Source organism: Pleurodeles waltl, chromosome 3_1, assembly GCF_031143425.1.
Source record: "Pleurodeles waltl isolate 20211129_DDA chromosome 3_1, aPleWal1.hap1.20221129, whole genome shotgun sequence".
Taxonomy (NCBI): Eukaryota; Metazoa; Chordata; class Amphibia; order Caudata; family Salamandridae; genus Pleurodeles; species Pleurodeles waltl.
In genome coordinates this window covers 556,587,465-556,610,873 of record NC_090440.1, presented here as the reverse complement: position 1 = coordinate 556,610,873, position 23,409 = coordinate 556,587,465, and positions in this window count along the sequence as shown.

Below are 23,409 nucleotides of genomic sequence, written 5' to 3'. Positions count from 1 at the left end.
TAGGTTCATGAATGATCTACATTGTGTTATGCCTTTTTGTACAACACAGTGGTCACCAATGTGATGGCCCAGTGGCTTGGCCGAAGAATTTTCCCTGTAGTCAAAGGTCTTGCTTTAGAACATCATGCCTTGGCAAAAACAAAAGGTCTGGCTCGCATTGTGTACTGTAAGCAGCACCCTTTTACTTTACCAGTGTTTGTGTGCAGCCTGAGGAATCTGGTGGGTGCATTTTAAAGCAGTTGTAGCTGAGCGCCAGGGCCAAAGCACTTCCAGGTGCTCACACCTGGTGCGAAGTGTCTCAGTGGCAGTGGAGAAGAGCCAATGGGCGGGGATTAAATCATAGTTACGGACACAAGCAAGGAAGCTGACAACCAACAGCAGGGAGAAGAGGGTTTCCACTAATAAATGTGATGAGTGACTGTACTTTTTAGGTAACAATTGTTACATGGGTGATGATTAATGGTTCTTTTCAGATGTAAAATATTCCGAAATGTATTCCAATGAAGGCTGAAGAAAACACCCAAAGAGACAAAAGAAAGATGTTGGAATTAAAATTCTCCTGTGAGCTGATCCACGATTTGATTCACAATGTCCCAAGCCAATGACTGAAAGGTTATGTGCCAAAAAAGCCTTTGGCTGAAGGAAGCTAATTAAAAAACTGCTATGTGTACATAATATTTAGAGTTTGTGGTTTCAGTTACAAATGATTATAATTGATAGAACCCCATGAAAGGGAATATTTCGTTTTCAGAAAAAAACCGGAGGAAATTGATTTGGTTCCCTGTTGCTGCCCTGTTGTCTCTAAAGAAAACAATTGCACTTACCTCTAAGTATTTCTCTTTAGTGAAAATTACCGCAGTGACCCACTGAGGCCGTAGTAAGCCACATAATAATCCCTTGTGACCATTCGCCAGGTCCCTGGACCCTCCAGGTTTTACTTACTTGGAGCATGTTGCTGTGTAGTGACAGGTTCACAAATTACCTCTGAGCAGGGCCTCAGTCCAGGGTAAGCACCGCTACCAAGAGGCCATCCTCCAGTGAGAAGAGAACAGAGGTTGTCCTTCTGAGAGCTCACGAATCAGGATTGTGGCAACATCTTCAGCACTAATGTCCTCCCATAACACGCTGCACCCACACCTGTGCTTAGTTTTAGAGTGTGTTGGTCTGAAAAGCTTGCTTGTAGTTGCCACATCTCCTACAGAAGGTTCAGGGGAGATATAATGAACATAGGCAGTGCCCATGTGCAGGGCCAGAAAGGATCCATGCACTGTTTTTGCTGTAACTGCACTGCCTACATTAACTCCACAAATCTCCGAGTTAGTGCACGAGCTGTTCAGCGTACAGCTCGGAAACATGAAGAGGCCTGAACAGTGGTGGCTGGTGACATTTGAAAATAGTGGGGCGTAAAAGTTCGAGACGAGTGCCTTGTGGAGTGCTAGCAAGCCCGACTGACATAAGGAGGGTTCAGGGAGGGTCTTCTGTTTACCCCTAAGAAAATGTTTGAAAAGAGTGGGCAAATGATGCATTTGCAAGCACATTTGAGAACGCAAGAGTGTTAATAACGCAATTGTGAAGTTATGGTTGAGACACCAGTAAAGAGATTTCATATGATAATGACATAGGTAGCAGCTTCTTCAGTATAACCAGAAAATCGTAAAGTTGTGTGTGTGCGTGATACCGTGTTGTATATCCCTGTCATTTCACGAAGATGAGCTTTGTTCATAGCTTATTGTACTTTGAAATGACCAATTTATTCATGCATGTTTATTTACAATCTATTGTAGCTCCTGTATGGCACTGTAAAACACCTCTAAGCTGATGGACACTATGAATGTTATGGTGGACTTTAAATCCTTGGGTTGCCACCCTCGTACACAGCAAAAACAAGGGGCACCAACCATTACTGGGGAGGGCGGGCCTCCTATAGAAAGGGTTTAGGAAAATGTAGCGGGCACCCAGTCCAACCACACCGCAGCCGATGACCATGCCACGACTGACACACCAGGCCACGTCCAACAGTTGCACAAGCAGAGGCTCTACTTCAATGGCCCCCCAGATCTCTGCGCCTGAAGGCAATACTCCCCCTCTCTATACAGCAGAGGCATCCAACACACAGGAATTGGAGGTAGGGTGTACTGACTTGGGAAAGACTGGCACTATTGGCATGCGGGTCCCCCTCACCCTGAAGAAGTTGAGCAATGAAATAACCTTGGCGAGGGTCACGCTCCCCCTGATCACAATCGTCCCCTTGGCATCCGGGCTCTGCTGTTTGGCCTGGCAAGTACCATTGCCAGCTAAGGAAGGGATATGGCGGCACAAATTCATAGACATCCTTTGATTCATGGCAAAGGCAGTATGGACACTAGGTGTATTGGTAGTAAGGAAGAGGACAAGAAGGGGAGATATCAGGCTTGGTCAGAGAAGACCATCGAAAATTGCATGGAGGCATTTTCCATCCTCTTAGCAGTTGTGATGAAAAACATACCCAGAACCAGGGTCAGGCTTTATTTCGGTTCTTGTGTACAATCCACATCGAGGCCATCAGAACAGGAGGCATTGGTTGGTTACTGTATGACGGAGGGTTCAGGAAAAAGATGGCCATGTGCCCCGAGCTGGGCTTGGATCAGAAGGATGTACAGCTCTGGATGGAATACATGAGCAAATTCATTCCACCCCAGAAGGACTCCTACAATAGGAATACAATTGGTCTATCGACCTTTAGGTCGCAGAGCCAGCTAGGCAAACGCTCCTCCAAGCAGCCCTTTTGGAGTTTGTGCTGGGCTTGGGGGAAGGGAGGAGGGTTCAGGCGGCCACCTCAAGGGACATCCAGACTGTTCAATGCTGGTTTCTGCTCATGGAGCAAAGCATGTAAATTAGCACACAGTTGTTCTAAGTGCAGTGCCCCCAGGAGAGCCCAAAAATCATCATCCCACCTAACCAGAAACATAACAGTTAAACACCCAATGACATGCCTGGCAGCACAAGCACCCCTCCCCCCCCCCCCCCATCCTGCCACAACAGACACCAGCACCTCCACTACCACACTTAGGAAACAATAAAAAGAGCCCATCACCACTTATCCTCCACACACTCCTGCCCCGCAACCCCAGGGAATTGTTGGAAATGGTTTTATTGAAGGTTTCAAGATACCTTACACAGGCCCCTTGGTACGAAGGGATGCCAAGAACCGGCCTGAGGCCAGTTCAGGAGCTACCTTCAGTAGTTCTTGAGAAAACCGAGAAAGAAGTAGCGCTAGGGAGTGTAGCTAGCCCCTTCCTGTCCCACCCGTTGAATAATTTTGTGGTTTCACCCCTGGGTGTGGTCCCTAAGATGGAAGCAGGGAAATTCAGACTTATCACCTGTCATACCCCAAGGCAATTCAGTGAATGACTGGCTGGACAGCAGGCTGTGTTCTAAAACTTACAACTCTTTTGATGAGGCAGTGGACATGGTAAGGAAAAGCAGGTAGGGGGACATGGCGAGCAAAGGCGGACATAGAGGCTGCCTTCTGAAAGCTGCCTGTGCATTGAGACAGCCACCATCTTTTGGGCTTCAAGTGGGCAGGCCAGTTTTACTACGATAAGTGCATGCCAAAGGGCTGCTCAGTGTCTTGCGCCTACTTTGAGGCTTTCAGCTCCTTCCTGCAATGGGCACTCCTGTGGGCACATGGGGTGGGCAAGGTCACGCACTACTTTGATGACTTTCTCTTCATTTTAGAATGGGGAGGCGCAGGACAGTGTCACCACACTGTAGAAGTTTCAGCCCCTGACAGATCAGCTAGGGGCCCCTTTAGTGCCAGGGACATTTCTGGACATAGAATTGGACACTTGCATGGCATGTCCAGACTCCTGCTAGTGAAGGTGTGATTGCCCTGCTTCAGGACACCCAAGCAGTACTGGCCAGAGACCGGGCAACCCTGGGCACAATTTAGAGCTTATTGGGAAAACTGAATTTTGTGGCACAGGTCATCCCGGCAGGTAGGGTCTTCGCTAGGAGATTGGCAAGGGCAACAGCCAAGGTAACACTCAAACACCACCTAGTCAAATTTAGCAAGGGATTGAAGGAGGACCTCAGGATGTGAGATGAATTCTTGACGGATTTTAATAGGACATTAATATAACGATCACCCTGGGCTGGCAGCCCCAAACTGTACCTTTTCACTGACGCTTCAGGCAGGGAAGGTTTTGGAGCTATACTAGGGAGTGAGTGATGTGCACAGAAATGGCCCAATTCTTGGAGCAAGAGGAAGATCACGCCCAATATCACTGTCCTGGAACTGTTTCCTATAGTTGCTGCATTTCATTAGTGGCCAGAGACACTGTCTGCCAAAGGATTTTTGTTCTGTTGTGACAACATGGTGGTGGTTCAGGCCATTAGTTCTCAGTCTGCTAACTGTCCACTGGTACTCAGCTTGTTGAGGGAGCTTTTGAGGTCTTGTCTGCGCATCAATGTTGAATTTTGTGCGCAACACATTGAAGGGGAAGAGAAGTTGCCAGCTGACACTCTCTCTCGTTTTCAGTACTTCAATTTTCAGTAGGTTTTGCCAGTGAGCGAGAACAGAGACGACAGCATTCTCTCCACAGCTTTGGCACCTATTTCAGTGGATGAACACCTCATAAAACTAGGTGAGCTATTGCTTGCCCCTAGAAGAAGGAGATAGTACAAGAACTGCATTTCCACATTCTGCAGGGTGACTGGGGCTTGGGGCAGTGTTGCATCAACTCTTGAGAGCAAGGTGCAGCACTTCGTTTTATGGATTAGGGACCAGAGAAAGAGGCATTTATGGATAACAGGGCACCTAGCAGCTGTTAGCCACCGTGCACAGCTGTGAGGCCACCAGAACACCACCAGGGCATTGACATTAAAGCTGTGAAAGTCCAAAACCGATCAGATGGGGCTTGGGAAGCCCATAGTGCTGCACCCTCTGGACATCAAAACCTACTGCCCTGTTGCACTGGTCGCAGCCTAACTGGCAGTACGCCCCCTGCTGGAGGGTTACCTGTTTGTGCATGCAGATCATTCCCTCTTCATCAGATACCAGTTTGGGAAGCTTATGAAGTCTTGTTTGGAACTGTCAGGGAACATGGGCAAACTCTACTTGACGCATTCTTTCAGAGTCCACTTACAAGGTTGGGCTTCCCCCGATAGCATTAAGAAGCAGGGCCGGTGGGATTCAGATAGTTACGGACGCCACATCTAACCATGACTGGTCAAGGGGCACATGGGGGAGGTCAATGCAATGAAACATGCATCAAGTAAATATTGAACAAATGTGTGAAAATTTAAGGGTTGTTTTTTTTCTCTAGAGGTATTTGTTTTTTTATTCAGCAACAATGATTGGTGTTTAGTGTATCCTTCATTGTGTAATTTAAGGTGTATATGTTATGGTGTGGTGATACAAATTAAAACGGTGTGTACAAAATGTGCATTTCTTTATTTCACTAGGGTTCAAGTTGTGGGTGATCGGCTGCTCATTCATCGCTAGGGTGGAAAGATGTGCAAAGACAAGGAACTGGAAGCACGGTTTCACCCACATGTGGATAGCATGGCTGGGTTTTCCCGGCATGCATTGGCACAGTTTGATCACCAAGCTGCAGCAGAGACTAGCGGGGGGAGGGTCCCCACTGCACATTTTAGTAATTCACCTCAGTAGAAATGACCTCACTGGGGCGCTATGCAGCAATGAAGGCAATGAAGGCTACCATGGGGAAAATCAGAAAATTCATGGGGCACTGTGAGCTATGGTGGTCGGCGATAATTCCTTGCAAGGTACGGCACAGAGCCAGGAATACCATTGAACATTCCAGTACAAGGGTAAATAGCACCATGCGCAAGTTCACAGAGCAGAGGGTCTTTGGTTTTATAAGGCATGGCCTAATTAACCCAAACAACGCGGGGTACTTTGATAAAGATGGGGGTACACCTATCAGAAGTTGGTATAGGCTTGTTCCTCTTGGACCTGCAAGAAGCACTGCAAACTGCGGGTTGCAGGTGATTAGGATGCCTGCCATGGTGGAAGGGGGGGCCCCAGATGTGATGGTGGCCGCATCCGAAGCGTTGCAGACTTACAGGGCGATCCGGAGGCAATTTGGTACTTAAAGGTTCCTGCTCAGGGAGCACAGTATGGGTGCTCTTTACGGCAGGACCCTGGGATGCAAGCAATGGTGCCCCATTAGTCCCTCGGGCCCCTGTTAGCCTTGGTGATGCTCTGCCCCCAAAAGGTATGCGTTCTACTCTTGGGCTGGTGGTCCACTGTCTTTAAGGGAGGAAAACTCCCCAACTAAAAATTGTAGCACTGACTGGGTTCACCCACAGTGTCATTTCGCTTATCAGGCAGGTGGGCAGCATAGGCCACTCATCGCTGCCTACCCTTAGATCGCCCATAACCCACCACGTTGACATATTTAATTTCTGAAATAAACCTGCAGCAATCTGTTTTTCACCAAACCACGTGTTGTCTGAATTATGTCATTCCTTGTGGGCTAAGTAGTAATTTAGCAATGTTTACTTGGGGAGGGTTGCCGATATCAGCACTAGGTGCCAGCAGCAGAAGTTACTGCTAAGTCCTCGGGGAGAGGTTGAGTGATTGTTAGGGCAACTGAGTTTGAGTGTGGCTGGTGACGAGAGGCCTTGAAGTTGAGGGAAGGACATCAGCATCAAGACAGGCATTGGAGCTGGGTGGCTGGTGCCTCCATTAAATTTCAATGAAATTCACAATGTCAGTATTGTCAAAGTTAGAGCTGTAGTGGGTCAGGTAATCACGACCGGAGTCACAGAGTGCACACTGAAGCTCTTATGAGACTGAGAACTGAATGAACTGCAAACTGAAAGCCATTCTTGAATTTGCCTTAATCAATAAATATTGAAGCAGGACTTATGGACTAGCATGCTTGGACCCCTTCCCATTCAAACTATGGTGGTTTAGGTTCACCACAGAAGGCGAGGTGGTGCCCGAAACTCTGTCCCCCTCATGGTAAGACAAACAAATTTTAAATCAATTAAACCAATTAAATAAATAATCAGTCCTTTCACTACAAGTAAGGGGTGACTTAATTTCAACAAAGATTAGCCCAGGAATCATGTAGGAGTTCTCACAAACAACCGGCGCTGTTCCCATTGCTGCCGCAATCCTCAGATACAAGGAATACGTGATTTTATGTGTGGAGAAATAGGACTGACAGGACACATAGGTTAATCCAGGCCCCAAAGAATCACAGGAAGATGTAAATATAGGATACAAAAATGCTCCAAACACGTGCCAGAATTCAGCTTAAAAAAAGCAGGTCACAGGCTCTAGGAAAGAGCTTGAAATTTGACAGGAAAAGGAAAGGCAGTCAGATTCCCTACTTTGGGGCTAAAGATATTCAACACTATTTTATCAATGAGGCCTAATTGGAGAATCATGAGAATCTCAGATGCCTTAAGCTGGAACAGGGTGATATATTTTGTGAGAGCTTAGATGTGTTCAACTTCCAGTCCCTTGAGAACTGTCCAGATAACTGCTCATGGCTCAACAAAAACTCTAATCAAGATCACTGGTTAGCAGTGGTCATACCTCCATCTGAGAACATATAAATAGGCAAGGGTAAATAGAGGGCATGATCCAAGGCCCCGATTTATCATCAAAGCTGGCTCTACTGGGTCCCCACCTCTGGATATGCCGGCAGCAAATAATCCTTGCGTTACACCTTTTAGGTCAAATTGCTGCATTTTTCTTTAAGATTTAGAGATTAAAAATAACTCACTCAAACTATGGACGGATAAGCAATCATCCTTTGACTGAGGTGCACTTAGTAACAGATATACTAATGAGGAGTTGCTTGAAATCACCTCTAGCACAAATAAACCATCATTCCAACCCTATGAAATCAGCTTAGTGGATCAAGGGAGTTGTGTAGAACAAAATGCAGTAGTTCATATAAAAGAAGATGGAATTTGAAAATAAGATGTTAGACACCACACCCACTGTCTTCTTTGGTATGTCAGGATCTAGCATGGATTCCAACAAGAATTTAACAATTCCCTTTGTGAAATGAGACTTCAGTCTCATTCCTTTCTGATCCCTTGTTGGCTTCCCTCAACACAATGGCCTCTCTGTTGACAACCACTGTGAATGCTCGGAATTTGACATCGGTTACGATGGACACTCAGATCGATATTCTCCTAAGTATAGGCAGAAATTGCCAAATTTGGATGAAAAACTAATCAAGTCAGTTGTCGTTGATGAAGTAATATTGAGTACCCTCAACCACTGCTTTTCCTTTTGTAGAGAGAGAATCGTAAAATTGGGTACCCTGCCTACCATGATCAACACTTGAAAGCAGATTGAACAGGACATGTTAACTAAAACAGCTGCCAAAGTGAGTGAGGTCAGGCTACAAACTACACAGCAGAATGTGGCTCTGAGAAATTAAAAGATCAAAGATCACCTGGAGTAAACAAAATCAAGTTAAGACATCTGTGGGAAGCGTTGAGCCTCTTTTTGACCTAGATCCTTCAGAAGTTCCCTCAGACAAAACTAAGATTGAAATGCAGCCCATCTTATATTCAAGAATATGATAATAAGGAGCTGCAAGAAATTGTAAATGTCCAGCAGGTATCAACTGCTGGCTTAACTGGCTCAACTGAGACAATCCCAAAGGTTCTTTCCAGGAAAAATAAGAAGATGCTAAAAATAAGCTCAACAAAAAAGAAGAGGAAAGAGTGGTTGGACATCTATTTTCAAAAGAAAACAAGTACAACTCCAGGAACTACTCCCATCTGTGGTGGAGGCTGTGAAGACAACATCCAGACCAAAAAAGAACTGGCCACAAGTTATCATAGTAAAGATACCTAAAAACGTAAGTCTGAAACTTCCAAACTCTCCACAGGATACAACACCTCTGAAACCAAGGACTCATACCAGAACACCAAGAAGGCCCACATGCTTATAGTCCCCACAGCAAGATCATCATAAACAATCAATGCTTATGCCTTGTCATGCAGCTTCCCAAAAATATACAATAATGCAATGCAATTTATCAACGTTCAACACAAAGGCTCAGAATAACCCAAGATCAACAATGAAGGAGTCTATCTCTATGGGTACTAGATTGCCCATATGGCAGCCTCTGTGCATAAAAAGGAGGAGGTGACCACAACAGTTTATTATGCACCATGCATGGACACAATTTAAGTTACTGCAGCATGTTAAAGTAGCTCTGAACACTCCACGATCTACACACAGAGTGTCCGCCTTCACGAGTCCCACCCTGCCTGGTACAACTGCTTTGGAAGACAAGGATGTAGAACAATAGGAACAATTTCAGTCATATGGAAGGATTACATCTTCACGAGAGCCAGCCAGCCTAAGACAGTAGCCACTGAATCCAACAAGGAAGAGCCAAAAAGCATAGTCACAAATTGAGCTAACACATTAACCCCAAGGGCAGAAAATGCCCCTCGAGTAACCGATTTCATCAGATGCAGTGATAGAACCAGCTTAAGTGTTCTGGTTGAGCGTGAGAACAGATCACATTTCAATAACAGAGAAAACAAATCTATTATCTTTCTCCCTTTTTATCAAAGTGATGGGTCTCACAGCGTTCTGAATAGTGTGAAGCTCTTCAGACTTTTTTCCTCAATCCTGGCATTATCAAACATTAGAACATTGGAATGCTGGGGGCTCCATTGAAAACAATGGAGTGCTGCGGGCTTTTACTGGCCGGTAAAAGCCCGCAGCACCAACATTCCAATGTTCGCTTTGTTCACAGCAGCAGCTGTGAACAAAGCCTCACGGAGCCCGAGGGGATTTTAATCCCCTCGGGCTCCGTGAACATTTTTCTTTTAATAGAACATTCTGCCCTGAGTGGCAGAATGTTCTAATAGCCTTAGAACCCGCCGTAGCGGGCTCTACCGGCTATTAAAGTCCCTCTCACTTGTTAAATACCCTCGCCTTCGGCTCGGGCATTTAACGCGGGGAGCGGGCCTTTAATAGCCGGTAGAGCCCGCTATGGCGGGTTCTAAGGCTATATTAAATAAAAGGACATTGAGTCAATTAAATTCATCTCCCCGTGCACTGTATCTGATAAATGTAGGATGGATCCAACCAGAATGTATTGTTACTCCTCATCAGTTATCCAATTAATTTAGTCACAAAAGAAATAATGTTTGAATATGGGCCTTAAACTATTGTCTAATACTGGTTGCAACTATTCCCTCCCAGTATTTCCCCCCTTTCCCCATTATAAGGCCCTAGTGATGAAAGGGTGATAAAAGCGTAGACAAACGACCAGCCTCAATCAGTCCTACAGAGCTCCCAAGGCCTTATAACAGATTTATCTCTATTAAATGACATCGTAATTCACAGTCACTGTAAGTTTGGTCAGTCATGCCAAGTAAAACAGCCCCAGTGTCAGAGCCCTAGCCTCATGACTCGTAAAAAAGATTGGAAATGGCTTCCAGATCTTTGGTATTATTAAAGCAAAAACAATAGCTGCTTCAGAATTACTCATGGGAGGCACCAAATAGTCAGCATATCAATAAAAACGCAAATCTAATAGCCTAGAAAATCCCAGGGATCAACCAATTAAGTACATCACAAGAGTTGCACAACTTCATATATGGTTATCACATTCTCTGTTTACAAGAAACCTGATCTGGAGACTCTTACAATATTCCTAAGTATATGTCATGGAACAAGGTGGCCACAGATCTTTCAGAGAGGGATAATCCACCTGGGGAATTAATCACCTTTATTTCAACCACACTGGAAAGCTCCCAGTCTCGGTTCCCAATAGAGAACACCTACATATTGGTCCTGAAATGAACAGGGGTGGCCTTAACAATCAAGGAGTAATCTTTTTTTACAACATATATGTACCCCTAGATTGGATTCATAAGGTCAGCACCCAAATATCACTCATTAGCCACATCTCAAAGCTACAGAAGGAATGAACCTTTGATTTTGATAGGTGATTTTGATAGGTAATTTTAATGACATTTTTGGCTGGTTAAGCATTATCCCAGATCCACTGAATGAACTTGAACATTTTTAGAACATTCTGAATATGGTACTCCTGGCTAAACCATCTGGGGAAACTAATACAGATTTCTGGAGAAGGTTGGTTATTCTCCTGGTAGACAATCTGAATGGTAGAGTTCCTCCTGATATTCCCGCATCCACCACACATTCTGCTGGTGACAAGTAAAATTTGTTAGATTCTCCATTCCTCCTAGCTGATAGCTGGCCATTTATAATCATCCAGCGCAAGAGTGATCATTTTCCACAGTTAATTGAATTTAATGTGTTTCCAAAACTAAACGACCCGCTAGTTGTGATTGCTGAAGAAGAAGAGAACACAACTTATATCGGAAAATGAGATGGAAGCAACATAGTGATCCGCATTACAAGGGTTGGGTGGAAACAGTAGGAATCTTGACTCTGACACAAGTCAATCTAAACTATCATAACAGAATTTACGCCATGCTGATAATGCATTTTAAAATGTCACATCTTGCTCAAAGGTATCAAGTCTAGAATCAGAGTTAAATTCCCCACCTAAAATGTAAACAACAGCATGTTACAAACCATTATTGAGGATGATGAAAAGGTGGTTGAATTCTTTGATAAGACTGTATTCCAGGAGACACACCAAATCAGCTCACTTGGAAATGATGAAGTCTAGAGCATTCTACAGACGGGAGCGCAGGATGGAAAATGTTGGAAATGGCCCTTTTTGCAGGGTCATCCCTAAACCTTTTGCCTCCTTCCTCCTATTTTTTCTGACCAGTTTTTGTTGGCTTTAGGACTCTGGGCACTTTACCACTATTAACCAGTGCTAAAGTGCATATGCTCTCTGTGTAAATTATATTGGTGATTGGTTTAATCCATGATTGGCATATTTGATTTACTGGTAAGTCCCTAGTTAAGTGCACTAGAGGTACCCAGGGCCCGTAAATCAAATGCTACTAGTGGGCCTGGAGCACTGATTGTGCCACCCACATAAGTAGCCCTGTGAACATGTCTGAGACCTGCCACTGCAGTGTCTGGGTGTGCAGTTTTAAACTGCCAATCTGACCTGCAAATCTTCTCTTTTACTACATGTAGCACACCCCTAAGGCAGACCTTAGGTAGCCCCAAGTGCAGGGTGCAGTGTATGTTAAAGTGGAACATGTACTGATGTGTTTTATATGGCCTAACAGTGAAATACTGCCAAATTCGGTTTTCACTGTTGCAAGGCCTATCTCTCTCATATGTTAACATGGGGGCTGCCTTTAAGTATCCTTAAAGTGCAGTTTACCTTTGAGAGCAGATAGAAATGTGGAGTTTGGAGTCTCTGAACTCACAATTTATAAATACATCTTTTAGGTAAGTTATTTTTTACATTGTTAGTTTGAAAATGCTACTTTTAGAAAGTGGGCTTTTTCTTGCTTAAACTATTCTGTGCCTCTGCCTGCTTGTGTATTCCACGTCTGGGTCAGACTGACAGTTGAGCTGTTGTGAATTCCCTCTATACAGTGACATAAAGGGAGCTGGGGTGTAGCCTGCATATCCTGATGGGCAATCTGGGCTAGAGTGGAGGGAGGAGTGGTCAATTACACCTGAAAGGGCTGTGCCTGCCCTCACACAACGCAGTCTCCGACCCCTTGGAGTGTGTCTGGGGCCAGGTCTGGGAATAGCAGGATCTTGTGAACAACAGAGACTTTCCTTTGAAATAGGCCTACTTCAAAAGCAGAAAGGGGTATGAGTAATGGACCCAAAACCCCAGACTTTTAGAATCATTTTGGAATCAAGAGGAACCTCGCCAAGGAGAAGAGATGAAGGTGGAGTACTGTCCCTTTGCTGGATTGGCCTGCAGTTGCTGCTTCTGCCTTAAAAGAGGGCAAAGGATGAATTGTGCTGTGTATCCTGCTTGAAAAAGTTCTCCAAGGGCTTGGAGTAGAGCTTGCCTCCTGTTGGAGGTCCCAGGGATATCAAAGACTTCTGTTTCCTCTTCCTATAGCACTGGGAAGTGTGTTTTGTGCTGTTCAAGGAGAGAAGCCACCATGACTCCGTCAACTACACCGCACTGCCCCGCTTCGTGACCCTGGTCTCACTGACGCCATCATAGGACGCCTTCACCAAGTCGCTGCTCGCACCGTGACCTGTGGGCCCGCACTCCGGCATCACCTTGCTCACACCGCAGCCTGGACATCCCCAATGACGCCGCTCCTGCTGATACCGGCGCGGCTGCCTGCACCGTGGCCTGTGGACACCGCTTATGAGGAACACAAAGCACCGCCCTGCTCTGCAGCCCCGGCCCACCGATGCCAGCACCATCAACCCCAGTGTCGTCAACAGACGTCCCTGTCTGCACCGTGACCCGTGGACGCTGCACACAGCTGTCCCGTGTCACACCGCTGACTTGGGCCTACCGACGGCTGCGCTTCAGCAACGATGATTCCACTGCCTGCACCGTGAACTGGTGACACCACACGTCGCACCGCCCCGCCCCGCTTCGCACAATAGCCCTGGCCTCACCGACGCTGCTGGATGCCGTCACCCAGCCTCAGCCTGCATCGTGACCTGTGGGCACTGCACGTCGCATCGTCCTGCTTCACACCGCAGCCCTGACGCCATCCAAGCCAGCACTCTGGACTTCATCAACCCGGATTTCGATCTCCAACACTCGTGACTTCAAAGGCCCGATGACCCCTGCAACGACTCGGGAACTGACACCGCAATGTCAGTGATGCCGCTCTCAGAAGCTCACCGTGAGGATCACGACACTCTGCAAATCCAAAGGTACTGTTTACAGGTCTTCCCTACACCATAGCTGGCCCACGATGCCACAGCCAGCTTGAACTGTTGGTTTTGTTGATCAGAACGGCGTGATAGCCCCAGGTGGAGGTATCAACTTCAAGAAATTGTATTTTTAAGTTAAATCTTGCAAAATTCATATCTTTATTACTGTATGTTGGATTTTTATTGTTTTGGTCTAGTTTTACACAGATAAATATTGGCTATTTTTCTAAAACTGGTGTGGTGTCCCTTTGTATTGTTTTCACTGTGTTACTGTGTGTTGTGTGCAAATGTTTTACACATTGCTTCTGAGAAAAGCTTGGCTGCTTGTGCCAAGCTACCAAGGGGGTGAGCAGGGGTTATCAGAGCGGGTATCTCCCTTATTATCTGAGCGGTTATCTCCCTTATCCTGGCTAGAGTGAGTGTCCCTACTTGGACAGGGTGCAAACCGACTGCCAACTAGAGACCCCATTTCTAAAAAGAAAAGGAAATAGCTGGGTAATCATAATGCCAAGAGATTTTGAAGGCTGATTAGGACCTTGGATCAAACTCCATCAGTACGTAATACAATAGAAGTATCATCCTGGAGGACTAATATTTCTGTTCTATATCTCAACCTCAGGGTCTCTCCTGCAGTAGATTAGCCGCCCGCTACAACAGCTGAGATATCCCATCAGCCTTTGATAGCCCCTATGACAACATCCTTGAATTCTGGTGTGGAGGCAATTGTAAGTACTTTCATAAGAAATGGGACTAAAACTCTTACCCACAAGGACGAAGATACGCTGGAGCTCATACATAAATCTGAGCTGATTATCAATTGCAATGAGGAGGTCAAGAATACCTCAGAGGATAGTGGTCCACCTGTAGAGATTGTTGAGGAGAGAATCCTGGACACATTAACATCATTAGAATAAAACAGTGCCCCTGGCCCAAATGGTGTTCCGATATCTGTTTTCAAATCAGATTTAAAAAACTGGGATAAATCCCAGTTATCAAAAACTAGGATAAATCCTTCCGTCATCTTTTCACAAGTTTGTTGAACACAGAAATAATACCAAAAACCTGGAGGGGTTAAGTTCTGCATCCCTTACACAAAAAAGGGAACTATTAGTAACCCTAAGAATTATAAGACAATTGCATTACTCGATAGTGATGCAAAATTATTTGCTAAATTCTCCTTACTGAACTTGACGACTGGGTCATTACAAAACAAATATTACCTATGCAGTAGACTGGTTTCAGGTAAGGTTCAGAGACATTAGATAGCTTTGCCATAAATTTGATGGCAGAAAGTGCATTACTACAAGGAGCCACATTATCCATGCTACCTGGATTGCAATGTGGTGTTTGACAGGGTGAACAGTACCATTTTAGGGGGAAAAAATGATCATCCTAGGTAAGTCCTATACCATTGTTTACGGCAATTAGAATACTTTGCATGAATACATTGGTGAGAATGAAGATAGGGTCCGGGAGAACAGTCAGAAGAAAAAAGTTTACAACGGTCAAGGTCTGAAGCAGGGACGTGTTCCCGCCCCCTATTATTTAATCTCTATACAACAAATATGGTTTTGACTGTACAGAAAGAAAGAATATTTCCCCCCAAATTGGATTCTGTACATATTGCTGCCTTACAGTATGCAGATGATACCGAGTTACTGGACTGTTCTCCAATCGGTCTTCAAAGAGCCTTGAGCTATCTTTGTGGCTTCAACTTAATGATCTCATATTACATTGTAGTAAATAGTTCAGTATGGAATAAAGTGCAGATAGTTTGGAGAACGGGTGGAGAAAGGGTGGATCAGTGCTATGCCAATGCCTAGCAATGTTTGCGAGTTTGGCAAGTCGAGAAGCTCAGTCATAAATTCCATCTGGCCGCAAGGAGAGACTGCGCAAGACACTTGTGAATCCATCGGAGGAAATTGTATTCCAACCTTCAAAGCCTACTCTGCTTTTTGATCTTGGAGATAATTAGAGTTAAATGTACACCTGCAATAACCTATAGATCCCCCAGTTACAGGGAGAAGCTACACTCTGGTCTAGAGAAAGTTATTTCTGCTGCTATCCAAGCCACGTTTTACCTCCTGAGTCCTCTCAACTCCTATTAGATTTTGGTTTTATGAATCGGGGCTCAACAGCTGATCTGCACTGCAGTTCTTGAAGTATTTTATGGATTGAAGACCTTAGAGATATATTCCCTGAAGTACTATATCTTGAAGGAATTAATCAACAACCCCAAAAAACATCCTCAGAATGGTTTTTCAAGTCTAGAAATAATTTTAACCACTTGGAATTTGATGTCAATGTGGCAAGAGGCACCAAGTAACAGAGCATTTAAAACCACTGCCAAAAATAAAAAAAATAAAACAAAGTTTAGTTAGCTGTCGCATGGTGGCCTACTACTTTTATATTACTCATCGCCAGGTGTTCAGGGTTACTTGGGGATGCAGTTGAAACAAGCAACGACAGCCAAGTACAGTATATGAGAATGAAGTTTTTACTGGTCCCACTTGCATTCCTGAAGTATGCTCATTCAAAGTTAAAGAACTGGAACTGTAATTGCTGTAGAAGTTGTGATAACTTGAACGAGACTCTATAACACATATATGTTCATGTCCATATGTGCCGCTGCTCTGCAGATCCTTATTTCCTTGCTTTCTCAGATTAGGAGTTGGTACAATCAAAAGTGCAGACCTTGAATACATGCAGGGTTCTGACAGTCAACTTATCTGTAGATGTTTAGAGTTGTCAGATGGAAAGCTGGATGAAAATGAAAGCCGCCTGCACTTTGTGAACTGTCTGCATTATGTAAGCCCTCTTGAACACGGGCTGCTATTTTACATGGTTTTGCTTATACACATATTCCAGGAATTATTAAGATCACCTGTCCAGATCAGATTTTCAATTATGTAATGATTTATCCCAGCATCATTGGATGTATACAGCAATGTGAGTAGGATCCTGACCAGATTAATTCCTGGGGGTGGCTAAGTCCCCAGCCTTCGGTCAACAGACAGTTATGTACACTTAATGAATTTTATTAGGTGTTATTTTTTGGATAGCCACACTTTAGATCCGAAGATGAATATTTATTGCAAATGCACTTTATTTCCAGCTGGCCGGGTATAAAAATACTTGATAGTCAAAAGAACTAGAGTGGAGACATCCATCAAACTTTTACAACATCGACAGGAAACGCCGTGACAGAGATGTCCTCAGGGCCGGTGGAGATCTCTAAAGTTGGGGGAGTGGGAGATGTCCATCAGGCAACAAAGTAACTTACCCATTGCCTGATATTTCTCTGTCCTCCTAACTGTAATCAGATCCTACCTTTATGTCTTATCTTTAGTTCTGCTGCAGCTTTTAAATTTAGTTGAGCCTGCTTATAAAACAAGCCAATGTTGGATCAGATTGAGACCAAAAACTCTCGTTGTTTAAATGTAGGTCATCCTTGATTGAAGGTTTGATTCATTGTCATGAAAAACATTTTTTGCTGCGGATGTTACATATGTGTAAACTAGGGGCTCTGCTGATAAAGAAAGGCACTCGGACCAAAGCAGAGACCCGACATTTTGCTTCTCATAGATTGTCTGATGACCTAAAATAACAGTACTCACAGCTCTGGCTGTGAGGGAAGAAACCCTCTTTGATACTGTCTAGATCTAAACATGTATACCCCTTCTCCAATACAGAACCTGTTCTTATTGTGAGCATAACGTATCTACCATGTCCCTGGCAGTGCTACACGAGGCCTGAGAATGTGTTCCATCTGGCGTTTGTGTCTCGAGTCTACTTATATGTCTATTGTTTGGCAAATCGAAAGTAGTACACATGTCCTGTAGTCACAGGAGTTAGTGAACAGTGTTATTGCCTCCTTAAGCCTGGAGTGCATGCTCCGCCACTAGACAGAGAAGTAGGGGACCTGGTTGTTGGGAGTCCTGATTGGTACCAAGAGAAGTTGGAGCTGCAAAACATTGATGGGAGGTTGAAACCAGTAAAGTGAAATCAATTCACTTCATCTTTGTAGTACCTACTGGTGAGATACTAAGTTAATGTGTGCTACACGTAATGTTCTGTAGGGCTGCTGTTGTTGGTAAAAGGGCCTTCAGCAGCATCACAACAAGAGCACAGAATAAGCTCAAAAAGGGACTCCTGTAGGCATGTTTTAAGCAAACTATGCATTTACAGAATACAATAGGTGTATAGTTGTTTACATGAAGTGTGTACATATGTGTTCTGCTCAGCAAACCACTAAATTTCCTTTGCACACATTATTTTACTTTCACAGGGCCATATTCACCAAATTGTATCTCCATGCTACTACAGAAAACTAAAATTGCAAAAGGTTGGTCAATAATTTTAAATGCAACATGATAAACAATTCTAGTTTATAGACTTGCCCCCGTAATTGAAAAGGATTTGAATCAATGCATACATTTGAAAAAAAAAAAAAGAAGTAATAATGATAGCTGGATTTAAAACTCCACCGAACAAATCACATATTATGATGCAAACTTTGTGTTTTACTTTCATGTATGTATTTATGTGTATGATATGTTTAAATCACAAACCTATCCAAATGGCAGCTGAGTGTTGTACGTGGTCAAAGAAAAGCATAAAGTCAGCGAGAAAGAGGAGAGGAAGCTGGGATGTTTATGGTTGTTGCATTGTGATATAGTATTTTTAAAGAATTAAGTCTCAACTCCTTCCTAAATTGGAGCATTGTTGGGGCGTTCCTCATGGATATAGGGATGTTCTTCATCATGGGTGCATAGAAAGAAAATGCATGCTGTTTTGTTCTTTCTCTTTTAGACTTCGTAGTCTGCAATATGATGTTGCCCTAGCTGCAGGTGTGTTGAAATACACCAGAGAGGGTGAGCTTGTCTGAAAGATAAGCAGGGTGCTGGTCATAAGAGTTTTATAAATGATGCCACTGGTTTTTAAAATGGTGAGGGTTGGCAAAGTGAACCAATGGAGTTCCATTTGGATGGGGTGATCTGATCATATTTCTTCAAGCACTGGCTGAGATGCTTTGCTAAGGTGTAGGATGACTCTAAGGAATGACAATGAGGCATCTGGGAGGCCATGGAGTTGGTAATTATAATGCAAGAGTGCGTGAGCTTTAACAGCACTTCTGATGTTGCTTTCTTTACGACAGAAAGCTGGTACCAGGCCTTCTTATTTTGGCAATGTGTTCCTTGAGGGTGAAGTTGGTGTCCAGGGTGAATACAAGTGGCTTGGCATTCAGTGAAAGTTGAGGTTCAATGCTGTCATGGTTCATGTCATTCGCCACGTTTGTGTTGTATGTTGTTCATTGTTTTTGGCAAGTAACAGGAATGCTGTCTTGGTTGGGTTGAGCCTCGTGTAGGTGCTGGACATCCAGGTCTAGATGATGTGCAAGCAGTGTTTGAAGCGTTAGATGTATGAAGCAGAAGAGACTTTCAAGAAGAGTTGTGTATCATCTGCATATTTATGAATCTCAATGATGCTATCTGTGAGTAGAGCACCAGGAGGATCCATTATTAGGTTAAAGATGGCAGAAGACAGTATGGAGCCCGTGGGGGACTCCACAAGTGATAAGGATGTTCAAACCTGGCAGTGCCCATGTGAACAAACGGGTGTCACTTTAAAAGCTGTGAGGAGAACCAGTGAAGGGTATTGCTGATTATTCCCATTTAAGACTCTAGGGTGTGCACAAAGGTGGAATTTTCAACTATGCTGAAGACAGCCGAGGGGTCCAGCAATTTCTGGAGAAACAGTCATCTTCATATGTGGTCAAGACGGCACTGTCTGCAATGTGTAAGGTTGCAGTCTTCATACTGCAGCGTGATCTGAAGCTAGACTAGTAATCATGCACAAGATGGTTAGCACTGATGTGGTCTTGGAGTTGAACATAAACTACTTTTTTAATGATATTGCCAGTGATGCTAGGTAAGTGATGGGTTGCTTCTTGGCAAAGTCATCCAGGTCCAGTGTAGGTTTATTTAGGATAGGGTGGATCTGACCTGTCTGGAGAGCTTTTGAGAAAATGCCTTGCGTGAGGGAGACCTTGACAATGGTAAGTGTGGGCTGGGCCACTGGATTTATGCAGCTTCAGGGGATCAAATTATGCAGCAGCTTTTAGTAAATTATGCAGCAGGAAAAGGCAAATTATGTGGCATAATGTGGCACACTTTGTAGTGATGTTACTTCATTATTTCAACATTTTTTAACTTCATAACACTGTATGGGCATTGGTTGCACCTCATTAGTACCATTTTAATACCCAAACGTAGCAATAAGCAACAAAAAAGTGGCCAGTCTAGTTTTGCAAAAGGCGTTTCACTGCGAGGCAAAACGTGTTGCTGCACCTTTAGTAACTTTTGAACTGTTTGAGCTAGAAACAAATTTTTTTTTTTTGCTAAAATCTGCAGATTACGTAGCAGATGATGGAGTGTATGGCAAATGCTACAAATCTGTAATTATGAGAAAATTGCCGTAGGTGCACTATCACATAATTCCAGTGGCCCTGAGTATGGGTAAGAAAGCATTCCCAGAGAGAGCTTTGATAAAGGACGATGGTAAGATGTCATCTTCATAAGAACCTGCGGCTTTGAGAAAATTGAGTATGTCACCAAGATCTGGGAAACTTAAGGCTTTGAAGGCTGACCATTGTGGGATTCTACAGGAAGGAGTAGGTGTGAGAATTGAAGCAGACTTGGTGTTGTCAATGATCTTCTGCATTTTTTCACTGAAGAAGAGGTTGATGGAATTCCACTTTTCCATGGAGTGAGGAATAGGTTGGCCAGGCATGGGGTTGATGTAATGATTGCTTGTTTTAAACTGTGTTTTGCTTCTGTTGGTAGCTTCATTAATGGTGTTGGTATAGCACTTTGCTTGCCTGATGTGATGATCTGTCTGCATGTTGAGAGGAGGCACTTCAGTATAAAGAATTTTCTTTCCTGTTTGTGGATGGATCATTTATTGTCAGTAAGATATTTAGAGTACCAGGGTGCTGAAGTCTTTGGCTTGCACTTTCGGGTTGTAGTTTGGGCAAAGATGTTCACATAGCTTACCAAAAGCTTTTGAAGTTGTTTAGAAAGGTGTTGTAGTTGGACATGGAGTTGATATGGTGAGAGATGAGTTCAAGTAAGAGGTTGTTTGTGGAGAAAGTCTTTGCAGGACCTGAAGATTTGGTATTCTCTTTTGTGCTGGCCTTGGTTTGTTGGTAGGACGCAAAGTATGGAACTAGGGATGACAAAGTAATCAGGCCACCCCAGAGGTATAGTCGGATTGCACTGGTTTATTAGTGAAGTTGAGGAGACAAGGTTTAGGATGTGGCATTTGGAGTGTGTTGGGTGTGTGACATGCTGTACATTGAGCGTATTTTCCTTGCTGCATGAGTCAGTCAAACAGCCACAATGCAGGAGATGCAGGAGCGTTAGTTTAGCCAGAAAAGTTCAAGCATGTCCACACCCTAGAAATAGAATAAGTATGCAGTTGTAGGGTGCCCCAGAGAACTGATGCACCCCCAAAGTTTCAAGACTTGCCATAGATTTCTCAAGTCCCTAAACCTAAATCTGACAATGTGTGGCATACTCTGTTAACACCTCACATGTTGATCCTTCTTTCTCCTCTTCCTCTGAATGGCTGGATATCCTTTTGAACAGGTGGCCCTATACATCTGGTGGTCTTAGCACAGGCTGCTGTATTTACATCCAAACTACCACTAGCAAGGAATCAGATGAGTTCCTGACAGTGACGGATGATATTCTTGAACTACTGGTCCTTGGTAACCATAAAATCCAAGAGGCATGGTATTCTCAGAGACAGCATGGAGTCAGAAGCTGTTCCTCCAGGGAAAACATGTTGACAAGAGATCCAGAATGGAAACTGGTGTTTCAGCCAGTGACAGAAGAAGTGTCAGCAGAAGAAAGAAATGGCAGATGGTAGAGACTCCCTGGCTGACTGAAGGTGCCCCTTTTGAGCTACTGAGGTTGATGGTCATCCCATGGTAGTCAAAGTCCCCAAGGCGGATGACGTTATTTCACATAACATTGGAATTAGAACTCCAGCACTGGTATGAAAGACGTATTTACAAACTACTGTTTAACTTCCTCCTGAGGCACTTTTACTGCAGTGCTACATTAGAGTTCATCAATATTCAAGATCCGCACTGAGATGCAAATATTTGAGGAAGAGCCCAGTCATATGTGTTGCCTTCACTATTGTTTTGAATCATTCTGACAGACCATCTGTAACAATTAAAAGGAAATCTGGATAATTATTACAAGGATGGAGTCCACACCTACAACATTTGTTGATGGTGTGTTTCTCAAAACATTTGATGCTGGTGCAGAAAACAGGTTGGGGTGATGCCACATAAGAAAACATTGTGGATCACAAGAAAAATGTTCAAGAAAGGCAAAGTAGACAACCTATGAAGAGGTAATTGTGACTGCTACACAATGACTTACCATCCAGATTTAGTAGAGCAAAGAGGGCAAGTTATGATCTGTTATTGGATTTTGGCACATTCTGCTGTTGTATGATTGATATGTGTAAGAAATTGGGTTATTGGTTGAGAGGGGTGGTAGCCCCACTCGAGCAACAACCACAATCTTTGTCAAGGTGGACAACAAAAAGTCACTAAATTAACCTGTGCTTAGCCCTCGGGTGGCTTGGCACAAAGCAGTGTAAAGTATTTATGTCACACACAAAAAGTATTAAAGTGAAAACACAGAAAACACAGAAGGCTCAGAGCAGCTTTAGGATTGGCTGGGAGTTAGTCTTGCTGAGAACTGTACTTCCTGTTCTTGATGCAAGGCGTTGCATTGTGCTGTGGCAGTTCTGATGAGCTGCGAGTGTGTAATGCAAGGCCCTATATTGAGTTACGTCATGCTGCGTTGGTTCTTTTTTTTTTTTTTTTTGTCCTCGTAGTAGATGTCACCGCAACCTCCAAGCAAGAGCCTGGTAGGTTCATGCCAGGCATGTAGCGCTAGGTCATAGGGTGGGGTGGATTCCCAGCCTAGCCAGTCGAGGAGACTAATCATTGGACCTGAAACACCTCAAGCATTTCAAAGGTTTAGGGAGTCCCAAAACCCTTTCCCATTCCTTTTTACTTCTCTTTTATCTACTTCCCTGAAGAATAGTACCAATATTTTCCATACATGCCAACTTGTTGCAGAGGCTTTACCCCAGCCTTTACAAACTTCCCTCCTTGCCAATAATATCAAGTAAAACACCAAAACTCTATGGTGCAGCTTGGGCTGGGGGCAACCAATTTTCTGGGGCAAAATCCCAAACATAATTAAGGGCTCACCTTGATTGTAAGGACCATGGAGTCTGAGAGTGTCTTACCCACCACAGACCAGAATCCTTCTAATTCCGGGCAGGAAACAAACATATGAACGTCGTCAGTCTCGCAGTTGCCACACCACTTACAATTGGAGGTTGCACTTCCTCTTATCTTTGCAATTTTTTGGGAGTCCAATATGCTCTATGAAGGGGGAAAAATGATTTTTTTCTTAGGGCAGCGGATTTGACCACAGAATATAATGTAGCAAAGGGTACTTGCCATAACTGCTCCAGCTCTTCATCCGGCAGAAATCCGCTCCATCCGGATCTCAAAGGTTACGTCGAGTTCTCGATTGCTGCTAAAAGGT